Source organism: Equus przewalskii, chromosome 4 (genome assembly GCF_037783145.1).
Source record: "Equus przewalskii isolate Varuska chromosome 4, EquPr2, whole genome shotgun sequence".
Classification (NCBI taxonomy): domain Eukaryota; kingdom Metazoa; phylum Chordata; class Mammalia; order Perissodactyla; family Equidae; genus Equus; species Equus przewalskii.
Window position 1 is genome coordinate 63,897,048 of NC_091834.1, and position 18,746 is coordinate 63,915,793.

General features: G+C 41.2%; 1 long non-coding RNA gene across 2 annotated transcripts in view; it reads left to right on the forward strand.

Moving 5' to 3' along the window:
* LOC139082869 (uncharacterized) overlaps positions 1-14,989 on the forward strand; it is a 37,255-nt gene extending 22,266 nt beyond the window's left edge. Inside the window, exons 1-3 of one of the 2 annotated variants that reach the window (XR_011539204.1) lie at positions 9,973-10,766; positions 11,622-11,811; positions 13,198-14,989. This is a non-coding gene — a long non-coding RNA (uncharacterized lncRNA). Of the gene's footprint in view, positions 1-9,972; positions 10,767-11,621; positions 11,812-13,197 lie in introns of those variants that run through there. The other variant, XR_011539205.1, reaches the window with a different exon arrangement.
* Positions 14,990-18,746: the final 3,757 nt, after the last annotated feature.

The following is an 18,746-nucleotide window of genomic DNA, read 5'->3' on the forward strand; positions in this document are numbered from 1 at the left end:
TCAATAAACAAAGACCCTGCTCTGTTTTCACTCTGTGCCTGGGGATGTGGACTGGGTAACCCTTCAATGGCTGGATTAGCTACTTCTGTGGACACTGAGACTTTCTGCCTTGGCCAGGTGGGTTGTCAGTGACACACTGGCCATGCTGGGAGCCTGGAGCTCCAGAAGACAGTGGGAGGACCCCTAGATTCTTGGGTTCTGCTGCAAGTGGTGAAAGTAGGAGAGAGAAGAAAATTTCCTCTTTGGCCTCTGTAGAAATCAGCGGAAGCCCTGAAGTGGGTGATTCAGTTACTCCAACATTCACCCAGTCAACAGCCAGCATTGTTGTTGGGCATTAAATCAAACCAAATGCCTTTAAAAACTACAGCTCTGAAATTTGACTCAGCAAATATGGAATTCCATGGAGGGGCTCCATGCTGGGGGGCAAAAACTGTTTTCTTTATTTTTTTTCTAAATTTACCTGCCATGAACTTGGACTGACATTTTGTTCTCTTGTTTTGGGACAATATGAAAAATAAGGGGAAAAAGGTATTCATTGTAAAAGCATTCCCTTAACCAATGTTCACCTGGCTCGCTTTCCCCCTTTTAAAGTTCACACAGTGGTGTTTATAGAGGCTGATCATCTATAAATCCCAACTCTTTTCTTTCTTCTTTAATTCCTGTTGGCTTTGGTCGGAGCTGCACGGACGAGGTAGGGGAGAATAGGGCTTTGGTGTGAGACCTAGACTTGGAATCTTGTTTCATCCCATACTGCTAGGTTGACCTTAGATACGTTATATAACATCCCTGAGCCCCAGTTTTCCTCTCTACAAAATAGGAATGATGAGACTTATTTTAGAGAGAATACCTATAAAGAGCTTAGCATAGTACAGCATCCACACGCTCTCAATCAATGGTACTCATTCTTGGTTTCATCCTTCAAACTTGGAAGCTGTGGGGACAGAGTCCCTCAGTGCAAGAGGGCCTGTGTCACTGACTGGTGGCAGTGGTTCTTCACTCTTCCTAGGGACTCTAGAACAATCTTTAGTTGTGTGATCAGTAACATGCCAGTGATACACAGTATATGCATTTGTGTGTTTGTGTGTAAATATATCTAACATGCCCCACAAAAAGCCCACACAAAATGAAAACACACACATCCAATGACTAGTCTTTCCCTCCCTATGACAACACTATTTAAATGGAAATTTTTTTGTTCTTGCTGACTGTGTAGAATTGAAGTCATGTCCTTAAACACAAGTGATACGGTCCAATTGGACTGTGCAAATTTCAGCTCAATTAGAGCCACTTCTTGCTGGTGGGAGCCTTCTGGCATTTCCTGACATCAGCATTGTCGCAAGGATCAAATAAGAAGGTGATTTAAAACTATTTTTTTAAGTGCCATGTCAATATACCACTGCATCATGTTGAGGGTGTGCCTTATGTTGGGATTGTGTTCACCATGAATCATCATTAGAGATCTGTAATACTCAGAATTTTTGCTCACAATCACAACCATTCTGCCCACTGGTTTGTTTATTTTTGTCTGCTTACTTTTCTGACTCTAGTTTGCTTTCTATCCTATAAATATAGTATTCAACAAGGTTTGGGGACACTTCTTGAATCTTTGCTCTTTTACACGTAATTTTTAGCACTCACATCCTGTCAAACCTACCACTTATTCAGTTGAATGCCACATACTTATCAAGGGTCCCCTGTGCACCAGGTTCTGTGTTGTCTGCCATCCTCACCCTCAGGAAGCTCCAGATCTACAAACTGCTTCAGAACATTTCCACCAGAAGTTATGCCATCTCTTCATCTCAGCCTGTTGAAAACTGAGCTGAGCATCTCTCTGGCCTTTTGGGAGCTACTTCCTGCTTTCTGTCGCCATCTCCCTCTCTGATGAGCCTGACACCTCAGCAGTATCACAAGAGGCTCCTCTCTCTTGTCCTTCGCCTTGAAGAGGCACCAGGTCCTGACATCTGTAATCTTTCTATTCCTTTTGCCTCCAAACATTGCAGGAGTGCCCAGTTAGTCTCTGATGTCCTCTATCTCTCCAGTTTCATTAGAGCATGCAAGTTTGTGAGATTAATTTTCCTTAAAAGTGCTTCGTATTGCTTCCAAGAGAAATCTAAATGCACTCTGGCCACAGCCTAATGATCCAGTGTTATCTGTCTGTGCTTCTACAGGATTCTGCAGGAATAGAGGAGGTCTTCAATCACACAGTTGTGTCTCTTACTGTTTCCTCACATACCCAGTGTTTCTGTCCCTGAGCACTCTGTCCTTATTGAGAAGATGGCAGTTCTCTCCAAAATTAATCTACACATTTAATAGAGTTGCAATTGAAATGCAAATAGATTTGTTTTTGTAACTTCTAAAGTTTATCTGAATGAATAGCAAAAATATATTAAAAAGAAGGAATTGGAGGGGAACCTTACAGTGACAGATATTAAATTGTAACTTAAGTTCATTCAAATAAATATGCAGAACCTGTAACAAATAGATAGAACAATGAAATAGAATAGACAACCCCAAATGTAAGGATATGTCTATTTTTAGTATGTGAAAAAAGAATCCAGCATTTTAAAATACTGTGAAATGATGGATTATCCAATAAATGATGCTAGAATAATTTTTATTTAAAAAAATTGTTAATCCTTTACCTCTCACCATACACTAAAACAAATTCTAGGAAGATAAAAAATCTGAAAGATGAAACATACCATAAAGCCCCCAGAAGAAACCTTAGTTAACTCTTCATATAATCTGGGTATGTGGGAGGTCCTTTCAGGCATAACCCCAAGGCAGAAACCATAAAAAAATTTAGATATGTAACTAAACAAATGTGAAATTATGCATAAAAAGTTATCATAAACAAAATGAAAAGCAAATGGCAAAACTGAGAAAAATATTTGTGACATATAAGACAAACAGGAGATTAATGTCTTCAATACGTAAAGAATATTACAAGTCTACACAACAAAAATAAGCACTGTAATAGAAACAAATGGGCAAAGGTCAGTGAAGAAATAGAAATGGTCAATACAAATAGGAAAATATATTTAGTCTGGCTTGTAATCAAAGAAACGCAAGTTTAAGTAAGTTACTCCCAAGGAATGGGACTTTTTCTCTTTCCTTTATAAACTTCTATATTCATTAACAATTTTTTTAAAAGACGTTCAAATAAAATTTAAAAATAAAATATACTACTATGAAATTTATGTAAACCTGTAAAGCACTTACCATTTTCCTAAGCCTTGAGAATGATCTTATAGGGGTATATTTATTGGAAAGTTATCCGCCAATAAATACATTGTTAAGAGAAAAAGTAGCCAGTAGATCAGAAGGTGTGATAATATCCCATTTTGGCAAAAATATATGTAGAAATATAAAAATATGTAGAAGAAAATCTCGGTGCATATAAAATAAAACGTTGACATGGGCTGTCTCTAGGTATTGGAAATATCGATAATGTTTTTACCTTTTTATTTTTGTTAATGTATTTTCTAATTTTTCAACCATGAGCTTGTATGGCTCTTGAAAAAGAAAAACATTTCAGTATAACCTACAAACATAAAGTTATATAACTTTTAAGTACCAGCTTGATGTATTATCACTAAGTGAGCACACTTGTTGCATTAGTTTCCTAATTTTAGCGTCCTTTGCAATCTGGATAGGCCAAGAACCTCTCAAATCATCAAGTGCTGGCTCACTGGGCTTAGCAGTTTCTTCCTCCATTTATCTCTTTCCTGTCGCATTTTACTATAAACAGTAAAGAAGGATCAGGCTGCATCTTCCACACTTTGCTTGGAAATTTCCTCAGTAAAATATCCAAGTTCACAGCTTACAAGTTCTGCCTTCCACCCAATAGTATAACTCAATTCAGCCAAGTTTTTTCACACTTTATAAAACAGATTACTTTTCCTCCAGTTTCCAAAAACACATTCCTCACCAGAAGACCTTAATGTTCACATATCTTTCAAGATTCTGTTTATGATGACACGCATATTCTCTAAGATGATAGAAGCTTTCTCTCCCTTGCCCTTCATTTCTTTCTGAGCTCTCACCAGAATCACCATTAAAGTCCATTATTCTACCATCTCTTCAAGGCAACCTAGGCAATTTCTATCATGCACCTCAAAATTCTTCTAGCTACTTCCTATTACCCATTTCCACAGCCACTTCCACACTTTTAGTTATTTGTTACAGTATCACTCCACTTCCCAGTACCAAAATCTGTATTAGTTTCCTAGAGCTGTCATAACAAATTACCACAAATGTGATGGCCTGAAGCAACATAAATTTATTCTCTCACAGATCAGGAGGACAGAAGTCCAAAATCTAGGTCTCGACAGGGCTACACTCCCTCTGAAGGCACCAGGAGAGAATCTTTCCTTGTTTCTTTCAGCTTCTGGTGGCTCCAGACATTCCTTGGCTTGTGGCTGCATCATTCAATCTCTGCTTCCATCTTCACAGGAGTTTCGCATGGCCTTCTCCACTCTGTGTCTCTCTGTCTTCTCCTTTTCTGTCTCTTACAAGGACATCCATCATGGGATTTGGGGCCCACCAGAATCCGGGATGATCTCATCTCAAGATCCTTACTGTAACTACATTGGCAAAGGCCCTTATTCCAAATAGGATTACATTCTGAGGTTCTGGGTGGATGTATCATTTGGGAGATACAATTCAGAACACATTACCAGTTTAGCTACCACTCAGGTCAAGAAATAGAATGTCCTCATGTCCCTTTCAGTCTCTACCCCTTCCTCATCTCCATAGATAATTACTATCCCTCCTAACAGAAGAGGTTAGTTTTACTTGTTTTTAAACTTTATATCAATAGAATTATACACTATATAGTCTTTTACATCTGATTTCTTTCATTCAACAGTGTATCTATGAAATTCATCCATGTTGTTGCATGTAGTAGTGGTTTGTTCATTTTCATTGATATTTAGTATATTTCATAGTGTATCACATACTTTATTCATCCATTTTACTGTTGATGGACACTTGGTTGCTTCCAATTTGGCGTTATTATGAATAATGCTATTTTGAAATTCTTGCACATCTTATTTGGTGCCCATATGTAAGCATTTTTGTGAGGTATATACTTGGGAGTAAAATTGTTGGATCATAGGGTGTATGTTCAGATTTGAGAGTTACTGCTAAACAGTTTTCTAAAGTGATTGTGTAAATTTGCACTCCCACTGGGGTGTGTTTGAAAATTCCAGCTGCTTCACATCCTCGCCTTCCCCTGGTATGTCAGTCTTTTTCGTTTTCGCCAATCTGATGGGTATGTAGCAGTATCTTATTGTGATTTTAATTTATATTTCCCTGAGGGCTAACGACAGTGAGCACTTTTTCATATGTTTATGTATTACTTTTTATACATAAATATAAGAGTGAAGGTTGTATTGAAAAATTCCCTTCCTGTCTTAAACATTTTGATTCAACCATCCAAGAGTGCTCACATTCTGACGATACCTCAGAAACAAGCTGGTGAGAGAAGGCTCACTTTAGTCTAAGAGATAAGTCACTTGTTCTTCCTTCCCTGTTTGCCAGTCTTCTCGTTTTTTCCAGTTCAGAAAAAAATCATCTAGGTGATGCATGAGAAGCTTTTTTAAAAAAACCTATTATTGGCAAAATTCCTGAAATATTCTTGAAGTTGCAAAGGTCCACTGTTTCTCCCACACACATACCCTGCTCCTTTTTTTTGAGGGGGGCGGGTACCATCAGGGGCCTTCTGGTGGAACAGACCTGAATGCAACTGGAAGCCTGAGTCCACCTAGATCACCAGAATCACAGCCTATCTGTAGACCCGTGAGTATAAGAGTAAATGTGTGTTGCTGTAAACCACTGAAATTTTGAGAATGTTTGTTATTATTCTACAGAAACTGACTAATAGAGGAGTACTCTTTTTACACCCAATGCGTGCACTTAGGCTTACAGAACTTAAACGATACCTCCAAACTGCACTCCTAATAAGAGAAGGAGCCAGGACTTGAGCCAGAACTGTCTGCTTTCCGATCCCCTGCTCTTAACCACTACACTATATCTCCTTTCAAACTTGCAACAGGCTGGGGCAATGGGCCAAAAGCAATAAGATGGAATCTAATTGGAATGAATACATGGCCCAACATGTCAGTTAAAACAACAACAATAAAAATAGTAGTAAGTAGGATACAAGCAGAGAATGAGCAAGGTGTTCTTGACTGCAGGACTAGTGGTGGGGCTCAAAGACTTGAAGCTCACCTGGGAAGGAAAAGGTGGTTTCAGACTAGGCCACGTTAATGGAAGTACACTGTCTGGAAGAAGGAAAATGGCAATTCTTTCTACTCTTGCTGTTCACAGGACCCCCAGACTCTTCCATTTAGTTCTAGGCAACACATTTTAAGAGGAATATTGACAAGCTAAACTGTCCGGATGAGAGCGAACAAAATGCTGAGAAAACTCATAGTGGTTGTAAAGGGAAGGAGCTTAAGTATTTAACCCGAAGAAGAGAAGCCTCCAAGGGAGACGACTGCTGTCTTAGGACATCTAAAGAGCTCAAAGGGTCAACAAGGTGGCCAAACTACCATCACCTCTCACCTGGACTGCTACCATCGCCTTCAGCACTCCGTTCCATTCACCATATGCAGCCACATGTGATCTTTTCAAAACATGAATGTTTGACTTCGTATGACTTTGTCATGGTCCCACTTCCTTTTCTCCTCACCAAATACAGCCAAAGCACACACATGTGCATACACACAGTCACAGACACACACACACACACACACACACACACACACATGCGCAGATGCCCCCCTGCATAATACTGTCTTCCACATACAATTTCTCCAGATTGCAGAGCCCAAGGCAAAGCTCAAGTGCTAATGCCTTGTTTGAGGTTTGGGACAAAGATCCAGGTAGAAAAGAAGTAAGGTGTAGAAAAGGGAAGAAGTGAGGTGATGGTGTGATTATGAGGCTAGCTACAGCTCTGCAAAGAGACACAGGTAGTGGCACAATCAATCGGGCATCTCTAGACAGGCCATATGGAACCAATGGGCCTCCAAAATTCCATAGGAGGAAGGAAGAGCGGGGTGAGAGAATTAGTGCATTGATTCCTTCCCATCTCCTATGGATGCATTTCCTGTGGAAGTCAGATCTTAGTCCCTAAGATGATTCCAGATGATTCCAGAAGCAGTAGGAGGAGGCAGAGCCTCCATGGAGCCAAATGGCAGGGCTGAGCCTGGGCACCCAGGGACATGCTGGAGCCTATGCTGGAGCCTGACATGCATATGGTGGCAAGGTCTAGGCAGTGGATGGTGCTAGGGGTAAGGTGGCAGCTCCCATAGCTATGTCATCCAAGGCTCTCCATGAGTAAGCAGCCAGGGGTCTGCAAGACAGTTGAGGTAGGAATCTGAGGAGGCACATATATTGGGTCCGACACACACACACACACACACACACACACACACAGATTCCTTCAGTTGTTACCACCACTCGGAGAATAAAAACAATATCCTTTGCAGGACCTGCTAGCTTCTTCCCACTTGCCTTATGTTGGAGTCATATGGGCTTTCTTTTGGTTCCTTGAGTGTATCATGATCCCTCTTGCCATTTGCTTGTTCTCTCTGGAATGTGCTTGGCCCATACTCCCACTCAAGAGTTAACTGCTATTCATCCTTCAGCTCTCAGCTTGTCATTACTTCTTCTGAGCAGCATTTCCAGCTACTCTCGTCCCTGCTCCCTTCCCTGGAGCCTAGGTGGTACCAGGTCATAGAACTATCCTTTCTCTTTCCTTCAGAGTACTTAGCCCACACTCTCAGTCATGTTTGATTAATGTCATCTCCACAATTACACTATAAGCTCCTTAAGGGCAGGGAACATGTCTCCTGTTCCCCGGTTCCCCATTGCACTCCCTTTGCCCGGTGCCTGACACCACAGCAGGTACTCAGGAAATACATAAATGGCTTCAATATTAAAGAGAAATTACAGAGACTGTGACAAATGAGACGAGTTTATATGTTATAGTCATTCCAAAGGGGGTGTGGGCTTCCTTGGACGGCATTTCTCTGTTAGTGAAAACTGTCTAAGATTGATTCATGCATCAGATAGAGGTTGGCCCCGACCACCTGTAAGCGTCAGCTCTGAGAATTTACACTTTGAATACTCTACATATTCAAATCATGCCCTGGAATAGAATTTATTGGGAGGTGCTCTGCCGTGCTCACTGGCACTGTCCCTTTCCTCTTTAAATCTCCAGCTCACGGAGTATTTCGAAAGCATTTGATGCTGCCAGCTGGAGATTTCAGAGTCTTGTTTCTTGTTCGTCTTTCTGTTTCTGGTGATTGGAATCTGTGATCCAAAGAATGGGGTGAAATTTGTAGTCTGTTTTATTTATTCTGCCCATTTCACTGTTTGAATTTAGAGAGGGTGGTGTGGGAAGCTCACAGAATATCGAGTTCAGTCAGGGTAGGGGGCTGAATGGAGACAGGGAGGAAGTGAGCAGGAGGCGAGAAGGACAGAACAAGGTAATGTGCCCTTAGCTAACAAAATCTGAGAGGCGTCTGCAACTTCTCAGAGGCTGGATCTCAGGTATCCTAAGGATGAACATGTACAGTGTTGCACAGCACACTTCTGCTTTAATGTGTTGGCTCTACTCAGCTCAGTATGCACAAAAGCAGGAATCTCAAAAGGCTGGCCTGTGGAGCACTGTATCTCTTTAAGAGTTTATGATTTTTTGCAAAGTTCTAATGTTCCTTGCCTGTGGTTTGCCCCTGTGACTGCTTGTTAATTCAGTTTCATTGTTGCCTAGGGACAAAGAACCCCAGTGACCCACTATAATAACTGCTTTAATGTAGGCCTCTGCTTTGGGTCTGTGTAGGATCCTTTAACAAATGAGCAAAAGTGGCCAAAGTTATATTAGGCAACGCTGCCAGAGGTTTATGATAAAATCTCCAGTCCCTGCCAGGGACAGTGTGAGCCCTGTCAGTCTGAGGATTAACTTTTCTGTAGTCACAGCTAAGACCTTTTCTTTTAGGTCTCTCACTACCTGCCAGGCACTGTGCTGGGTGGCGGGAGTGGGGGTGGGGGAGGTGCTTACACAAGCATGATTTCAATTAGTCTTCATAACAATCCTCTAAGGTGGATATTATTATTTCTACTTTACTGATGAGGAAATGGAGAGTCTAATTGTTTAGGTGACATACCCAAGGTCACACTGGTGACAAATACTGGGGCTGAGATTCTGCTCCAAACCCATTACCTGCCTTACACCAGGCTACCCCTAAGATAACATGAGAATATAAAGCCAGATGGCCCAAGGCTGGTTATTTGTCACCCATTGGTCAATAGGAATTGAGGCTGTTTCCCAATTCACTTGAGATCATGCAGAGAGAGTGAATTAGTGACAGGAGCTATGAAACTTTCGGCTGAGTGTTCTCCATCTTCCTAGGTAGCATAGAGAAGGTGTTGACAAATGTTGGAATAAATCAGAAAATTTTGAACCAATCATTACTATATTTGTTCAGCTGCCTCTTATCTTAAATTCCCAATCCAGTGTTGAACCAAAGTTTTCCTTTGTCTGACCGATTCCAACCTGTACTTTAAATCCCCCAGATAATACCCACTTCACTGGGTTGTTGTGAGGAGAAATTGAAAATTATAATAAAATAATAAAATATAAGAAAAATAAATAAAATATAATAAAATGCGCAAATGATCATATTCTCATCTATCACCTTGTTGCATTACATAAAAAATTAAGATCTGGAAAATGCACAAGGTTAAAATGTGAATAAACAGACAAGAAAGTCCCACGCATTTTTAACATTGAGCAGCAGATTCAGCTCTGAATGTCCTACTGGTCAAAGTAAAAAGAGAAACGAGATCAAGTATGTGATACTAATTTGCATAAAGAAAAAGCTATAGAAAATGTGGTTTCTCAAGGGACACAGAGATTTCCTTGGCACTTAGATCTGAAGTAAATTTCTCTAGTAGATTGAGGATGACATTGGATCATATAGTGGTCATTGTCCTCATCACTCTCCTTCCCCCATTAAATTTAAGAGAATTCTTGTGGTGTCATCAATATTACATAAAAGCAAAATATCAAAGCACCATCCTCTGAAAGGAAGTCTGTAAAAGGACTAAAAGAATGTGGTCTGTTGGCACATATTTCTGGAGCTCCAACAAATCCAAGATTAAAATCTAAAATTAAAAAAAAGAGAAAAATGCTTATCTTTTAATCCATCTTCTATAATCGACATTTTAATCAATGAAGCTTCAATCAAAAGTTGGGCAAGAGAGTTTGAGGACAATAGGGGCCTCAGAACTTCTTCACGGGATGGGGGCTTAAGGAGGACAGTCTGGTTGGATGTGGGGGTGCTGGGTAGAATGACCAACTTTTTCCATCTTGCCCAGAACTTTCTTGGTTTGGGGTCTGGAAATCCCCCAAATTCCCCAGAAGCTCCCCAGTCCCAGGCAAACCGGAACAGTTGGTCACCTTAGTGCTAGGCTGTGAGTTTCAAAGCCGCATTCACATCGGGAGCACACTGTTTTTACTTGGATTGCAGGTTTATTTAGAGGTGGCTTTGGGGGATACTGGTGGACTCCAGCCCCCGCACTTCGCCTCCCCAAAGCCATGCGTGGGTTCTGTGTTGTCAAATCTGAAGGCTATAGCAGTCTTATGATTGGGTGGTAGAATCAGATTCTTCAGTGGAAACTGAGGGACCTAAGGAAGACAGTCTGGTGACTAAGCATCTGTCCACCTTGCCTCTGGGTGGGTATAGAAAAGCTAGGTGAGTCTGTTTTCTTTTGTTTTATTTGTTCATTCACTTTGTTTTTTAGATTTCACATATAAGTGGAGTCATATGGTAATTGTCTTTCTTTCTCTGATGTATTTCACTTAGCATCATACTCTCTAGGTCCATTCATGTTGCAAATGGCAAGATTTTCTTCTTTTTTTATGGCTGAATAATCTTCCATTGTATATGTATACCACATCTTCTATATTCATCCATCTTTGATGAACACTTAGAAACAGACTCACGGATACAGAAAACAAACTGGTGGTTACCAGAGGGGAGGAGGGTTGAGCGGCAGGCAAAATAGGTGAAGGGGATGAAGAGGTACAAACTTCCAGTTATAAAATAATTAAGTCATGAGGATGTAATGTAAAGAGTAGGGAATGTTAGTCAATAATACTGCAAGAAATTTCTATAGTGACAGATGGTTACTAGACTTATTGTGGTGATCATTTAGAAACGTCTACAAATATCAAATCCCTATGATATGCACCTGAAACTGATATGATATTATATGTCAATTATACTTTGAATTAAAAAATTTTTTTTAAAAATACTAGGTAAGAATGTGCCTGGGGAAGTTTTCTTCTCTGAAGTTCTTTACAATGAGAGAGGACAGCCAAATGGAGTGACATGAACATGAGCTTTGCAGTTAGACTGAGCCAACTTGGTGCCCTGATGTTGCCACTGATCAGCTATGGGCTTTTGAGCCTTTCACTTCGTCCTCTGAGACTTACTTTTCTCATCTGTAAAGTGGCTGCAGAGATGTTATGAAAATTAACCGAGATACTTGAAAGCCCTTGACAAAATGCCCGGTTCAACAAATATCTGTTTCCTCCCTCTTTCTAGGATGAGTGGAGTTCTGCCTGGAGGTGAAGATTCGAACCAAAGCAATAATTGTTCTTTAGGTAAACCTCAGCGGTTAGCAACTCTCCAGTGCCCCACAATGATGAATGGAGAGTTGGACCTCTCCGGTGCCATTCCTAAGTTCGGTTTGCCTGCTTGTAAAAGATGTGCTTTGCAAAGTGCTTTATACATAGTAAGTATTAGTTCAGCTGGATCTAAAACAAGTTTGGACACCAGAGTTTCTTCTGCGGCCAGTAAAATGTGTTAATATCCTCCCTCCTTCCATCTCTGCCTCCCTTCCTTCCTTCTCTCTCTCTCTTTCTTTCTCTTTTTCTTTTCGTCCAGAACCACTTTTTCACCAAACCACAGATGTTTGCCTTTTCATGTTGATCACCCGTCTTGCCTCCTATGTTGTTAGATTTACTAGCTGTGGGCTCTCAGGTAAGTTATTTCCCTTCAGCAGACTCAATCTCCTTACCTATGAAACAAAAAGATGAAACCAAATGGTTTACAAGGCCCCTCATGGCTCTAGCATTCCGTAATATGAAAAATTCTATTCTTTTATTTATTCAGCACATATTTATTGAGCATCTATTAAGTACCAAGCACAAATATAGTACCTGGGGATACAGCAATAAACAAAACAAACAAAGCCTCTGCTCTCATGGAACTTACACAGCAGTGAGGGAGACAGACAATAAACAAAACACAAATGAAGATATGACATATCAGGGGTAGTAAATGCTGGGGAAAAAACAAAGCAGGGTAAAAGAACAAGGGGTGACAGTGATGGTGGTAGTGGCAGCTAGGGAGGGAGTCTGATGGTGCTGTCTGAGATGCAGTGGTCAAGAAAGTTCTCTCCAGCAAGTTGTCATTCTAGCAGAGGATGAATGAAGTGAAGAACAAGCCATGTAGATATCTAGGGGAGAGTGTTTTGAGCAGAGGAAACAGTAAATGCAAAGGCCCTGAGGTTGGAGCATGCATGCATTTTCAGGGAATATCAAGGAGGCAAGTGTGGCTCTGGATTGTGTGAAGCCAGGGGAGAGTAGTAAGAGATGAAGTCAGGGAGGTGGTTTGTTGGTTGTTGGATTATATAGAAAAACAAGAACAACTCACCATTGGCTCAGAATCTGTGGCCAGACAGATTCTCATGCTAACCCCAGCAGAGGATCAAAGGCTGTCTGAGACTCTTCTCTAATTTCTAGGTGCTGGCTTCTCACAATCCCTCTTTACATGATACTGTGTTCTTTAACCTCAGTGGGGGCATATGGAGGATAGTCTGCAGAGACCATCAGCAAACTAGGGCATCACTAAAGTCCGAATGTCTCGCTTGCTAGTCCCAGTACTTACAGGGACTAGGGCTTGCCCTGGCTCCCTCTTTTTACTACCTCTCTGCCTGGAATGGTCCTCAGAGGTTTGGAACACACGCAATGTGTTCAGTAAGAAACTTAACACATAGTATTTTCCATTACATTGGAAATGGAACAGTGTGATGGAAAGCAAACTTTGGGGAAATGTAAGCCTCAATTTCGTTAATGCTTCACTGAAATTTTCCCAATCTATCTGTCTCTTCCCTAAGCTGGATTTGCACTGAGGCCATCCCTCCCAAGCACCTGTTTTTCTGCTATACAAAGGAAAAAAGTGTCTGGAAAATCTGACTGAGCACTTGCTGTGGTAGACTGAGAACCCCCATGGTTTAAACTTTGTGTGTTTTCAATTATCTGTTGAGGCACAAAGGACTATGGCTAAGGCCTCCTACATCCTGCTAAAGCTGTACTACGTCCTGGAGGGGAGTGGGGAAGATGAAGACCCTATTTGTCAGAGCCAACTATGAAGATATTGGTAAAATAGTTCTTCCCACGGGACTGACTGCCACCTTCTTATACTCCATGGATCTAGGAGAGTCCAGGATCAGCCACTCCGGTCTAGCGGCATTGGAAACTGTCCCTAACCATTTCATGTTCCAGGAATTCTCTGTGTTCAGGAAGAGGATGCTAATAAGTTATTCTTGAGTGGCTGCAAAGTTCTAGAAACAATGCCAGGTACTTTTTACACAAACCGTCTGCTTCACTCATGGCTCTAGACTGCAATGGTGGACATGATGATCCCCACTTTCAGGTGAGGCGAGGGAGGCTCAGGTGAACCCTCAAAAGTCATAGTGCTGTAGATGGAGGGGTTTTTCCTTTCACTGACTCCCTGTTATTCTAGACATCATCAGCCTTCACTCTAACAAAGACTGGCTACTTGCCCCTGTCCATTGTTTCTTTGATTGCCAGCTGGATTAGAATGGAGGTTTTCGGAAAGGTGTGGCAGAGCAGAACTGGCATTTCAGATGACAGTCTTTAAAGCAAGATGAGTCGAGCTTGGCACCACTCCTAAGCTGGACATCCCCAGCCAAAGCAGAAATAGGGTTGGGCAACTGTTCCTTCAGTTCAGGGCTGTTGAACAGCGGGTTCTGCTTCCTCACCTCGCGAACCACCTCCAGGAGCTGCAGGAACCATACCACGGGCATTTGATTTTTTGCTCCCCTTAGTCTCATCACCTCCCTGAGAGGTTATTCTTCCTATTGTTCTTCCTGCAGAGCTGTGGGAGGCCTAGACAGTGATGGCTCAAACAGTGATGAAGGTGGTCTTTGATTTTTGGTTTCCAAGCACCCAGGTGTTTTAAAAGCCAACGCTGTCTCCTGTTGGATTTCAGCTGTGTTGGAACTGCTCTGGTGAAGTATGAGTTAAGAGAGCCCTGCTGTTTTGGAGATTGGGCGGCTGAGTTGTTCTTTCTGGGCTCTTATGCCTATTACTCTGTGTTGGAACAGAAATTCCCCTGCATCTGCCTGCGGAGAGCTCAGCCGGTGTCATCACCGTCCTCCTGGATCCATCAGCACTCACTGACAAACGGGGAAACTGGATCCATGTTGGACACAAACTTTACTCAGTTATGTATTTGTCTCTCTGTAATCCCTCTGGTATTGACAAATCGAACTCAGGGACTCGGGCGGCAGTGACAGCTCCTGCAGACAGCGTGTATTAGCGTCGGCATTATCGTCCTTGGCCCTGACAGCCTGGGCACTAGAGGGAGGATTAAGTGATTAGTACTGTGTATGTTACAACCATCTTTTTATTCCTTGTGACTTTTCAGTTTTGCTTACTTCATAAAGATGTAAAAGGAGGCTCTGAGTAAAAACAGATGCATTTATACATGTTTTCGGATCTGATGGCTAGCATATGTCTCAGACATTCGGGCAATGTTGAGACATTATCAAGTTTCTCCATGAACACAGTAAATTATCTTGCCTTTGTGACAAATATTGTTTTAAAGGGGGCTTCGAGGTATATTGTATATATTTAGAAAATAAAGATCCATTTGAATCTCTATCTTATATTTGATGGGTTGTTGTATGTAGGTTAATCATTTATTGGACTTGGTTCCCTGGAATTTTAGTAAAGGGGAGATTTAACTGAGGGAATTTTGAGAGACGGGTTTAATAAGATAGTTAAATATGTTTTTTTTGCCTTTATTCCTAATTTGACCAAATTCTCTGGAATATTCATCTACAAGAATTGGCCCAAAGGAATGTCAGTTATATCTCTCAACATCATTTTATGAGGGATAGCATTTTATACATTTCTAGGGTAGAAAACCCTATTACAGTTATTATAAATTAAGGCCTCTGGTCTCTATCAAAAAGTGTGATTTTGGGCTTGCAAATGCTGACCTCTTATACCATATTTTGACTTCTCTTAATTTATCCATTCATTCCAAAAACATTTTATTGAGCATCTTCTATGCGGAAGTGGCAGAAATCAGAAGAATCTAAAATGTATTCTTTGCTCTTGAAAAGTCCACATTATAATTGGGAAAAGATATTAACACTACATTGATCATAGAGCTGTTGCAAGATAGTTTATAACTAAGTGCCAAATGAGCTACAGCGAGAGTAAGGGGGGTGGATTCACTGTCGGGGTGAGCCAGTGATGATGGAGAAGGTAGATGAGGCTTTACAGAGGAGGGGAAGTTAACATGGCCCTTGAAGAAGGAAAAGTGTGCAGGTGTGAAAGGAGTGGCTCTGGGTGCGATTAATAATTCACACTTGGAGTTCAAGGTAAGGTTGGAAAGGCAGATCAGGACAGATTGTGTCAGACCTTGAATTGTCACATTTTGGGAGTTTGGATTTTATCTCATAGGAATAGGGGGCCTCTAAAGGTGTTTGTGAAGAGATATGAATGACAGCGCTAGTTTAGAAAGACGTTTGATAGGCATTCAGGATAGATTGGCAGGTAGGTGACATGGAGACCAGACAGGAGACCACAGCAGCGGCCCAGGGGTGCAGCAAACTTCTGGTTAACATGAAAGGAGGGAAGGGAGACATTTTACAGAGGAGCAAGTAACTTTGTGAGTTGTTCGGAGGAGGCGTAAGAGCCAACATTTTTGTACCCCTTCCCATGTGTCTGCCAAACTGTTATGCACTTTCCATGTAATTAATTCTTACAGAAACTCTGTGAAGTAGGAACCATCATTAGTCCCATTTACAGATGAAGAAAACAAGGCTTGGAGGGGCCAAGCAACTTGATCAATGTCACATTGTAGGAAGTAGACGAGCCAGGATTTGAACCTACACTCCGAACCCCCAACCACTGTCTGTGCCTTACTGGCTGATGGTGGAGGGGACCGGAGGGGTGGGGGGGGAAGGGGAAGAAACTTTCTAAAAATATTGAAAATGTAACATTTCAAAAGAATTTTTAAATTATTATTAATATTTTCTTGGCCTGGGTAAAATAGCTAGCTTGAAATAGAAATGAAGAAATTACATTTTCATATAGAAAAAAACATACTCTATGAAGTGAAAGTAAAGTTCATCCAAAATGTCCTGTCTTAAAATAGATGCAAAATTCAGAAATGCGATGTGTGATACTTGATCTTAATCCTCTTTATTTACATGTTCTCACACACTGAGTAGTGTATAACATGTCTGCTTATGTGTCCATGTATGTAAATGTCACACAGGGACTTGAACGAATTTAACCTTGGTTCAAGCTTGAAGAGAAAAATGGCTGTAGTTTCGAGTTTTAAAAAATTATCTGTTTATTTCCCTTTCTCTGTCGATAACTCCTGGTTCTAATGCTGAAGTCTTATAAATACAGCACAGTTAACTTATAAAATGAGCTTAGTGTTCTCGGGGCAGTGCAAGTTGAACAACACATAATTTGGCACAATTTGGTGGGCCTGAGTTTAAGACAAATACAAGACTGAGAGAGCATAGAGGCTTTATTATTTCTAAGTGAGTTCATGTAGTGTACGTGGGTTGAACTGATGAGAAACCCCCACGCAGCCCTCCGCCCCATCCAAGGCGTTCAGGCCTTATGCTTTCATAAGCGTCGTATTCACAGCACAACATTTCTCCTTCCCAAATAGGAATGTTGTTGTTTCAAATTACCATCTGTGCTTTTGGCAGAATAGTGAATGCCATCTCCTTTTGCCCCCTAAGGCCCTGCTGGTGTCACAGAGAGGTTGGAAGGGCAGAGTGAGCGAGGTGGGGTGTGTGGAATCACACAGCTCTGGTTTTCTGCAGGATTAGGAAAAGGATGGTGGAGGGGGAGTGCTAAACAGAGCTGAGAAATGCAGGCTTCACTGTCCAGTCACAGTGCTTGAAATTACATTTACAAATAGTACAGAAGGATATTAATGTAGAATTGCTTGCATTCTTGAGAAAAAGGAAGAGGAAGACAACCAAGATTTGTCAAGTATCTACGAGCCACATACCAGGCTGTACAAGTTGAGTGGGGATATACTCAGTCCTGTATTTTGCCTATTGGTCTCACACAATTAATAACAGAACTCCTTTCCCCTTTCAGAAGTGTCCTGATTTAGACAATAAATTACATGGTCACCCTATGTATAATCTAAACAACGGCTCTTTAGGGAAAATCTCACTATTTCCACTGCTCACGTCTGGAAACTGAGTCTCTGAGAGGTTAACCAGTTCAACACACACAACTCAACACAATAAGGATCTGACAACATAGATTATTTCTGCTTCATCATAGTACCTCCCAAAGAGTGTTTTACCTATGCCAAAACAATGGTGCTCATCCAATAACAGGGCAAATTAATTTATTTTAGAGCTATTTGAAAGGGGAGCATGTTCTTTCCGTTGTTTTCCAGTGGTGGGGAGTTGGATGTGTCATGATGCCACATGCTCTCTCTCACTTTGCCTTCTTATGACCAGGGGTAAAATTTGGAGAAATATATGAGGAACTGATGATCACAGTTGAGGTTGTAATATAGGCTCACAAACTACAAGAAACGTAACAGATCTGTACAGTAATTAGACCCAGACCTGCTTCTGTCTACCATGAAGTCAGTGGCTGAACCAACCCATTGGCCAGAATCAAGAAAACTAGTCTTTATAGCATCATGTTTCTGCACATATTTATGTCAATAAGTTAAAAAGTGCTTTTATCTAGTGGGTATGACAGATCTTAGCCAGTCACAGACAGCTAAGAGATTTGTTCAGGTCTTTTGGGTAAATTTTCACTACAGGAAATAACTCAGAGAATGAAGAACTCTATAAAGGGGGTCTGGAAACCTGGATTCCTCTTCTACCTCTCAATTACTAGCTAGGTGACCTTGGATGAGTAGGTAGACCTTTCTGAGATTCTGTTTCCTTATCTAAAAAAGAAAAGAGAAAATGAAGACGTTAGATTATAAGGGGTCCCTGCTTTCGGGCAAGTCCTGCCACTAGTGGTTTTTGTAAATAAAATTTTACCAGAACACAGGCACACCCATTTGCTTACATATTGTCTGTGCTGGTTTTCCAGCTACAATGACAGAGTTGAGTAGCTGCAACAGAGACTGTATAACCCGCCCAGCATAAAATATTTACTGTCTGGCCCTTTACAGAAAAAATTTGCTGATCCCTGAATTCAACGATGTCTAAGAATGCTTTCACTTTTCATAAGTGTCTAACTCCAAGAAAGAAGAGAAGGAGAATAAGAAAGGGAAGAAGATGAAGTTAGAGTTATAAATCTGAATCAAAAAACCAGAAAGCAATTTGCAAATAATCCACAAGCCAATTGTTCTAACAGTGACAGAGTGCAGCTCCCCCTACTGGCCAGGAGGACCTATTGACTG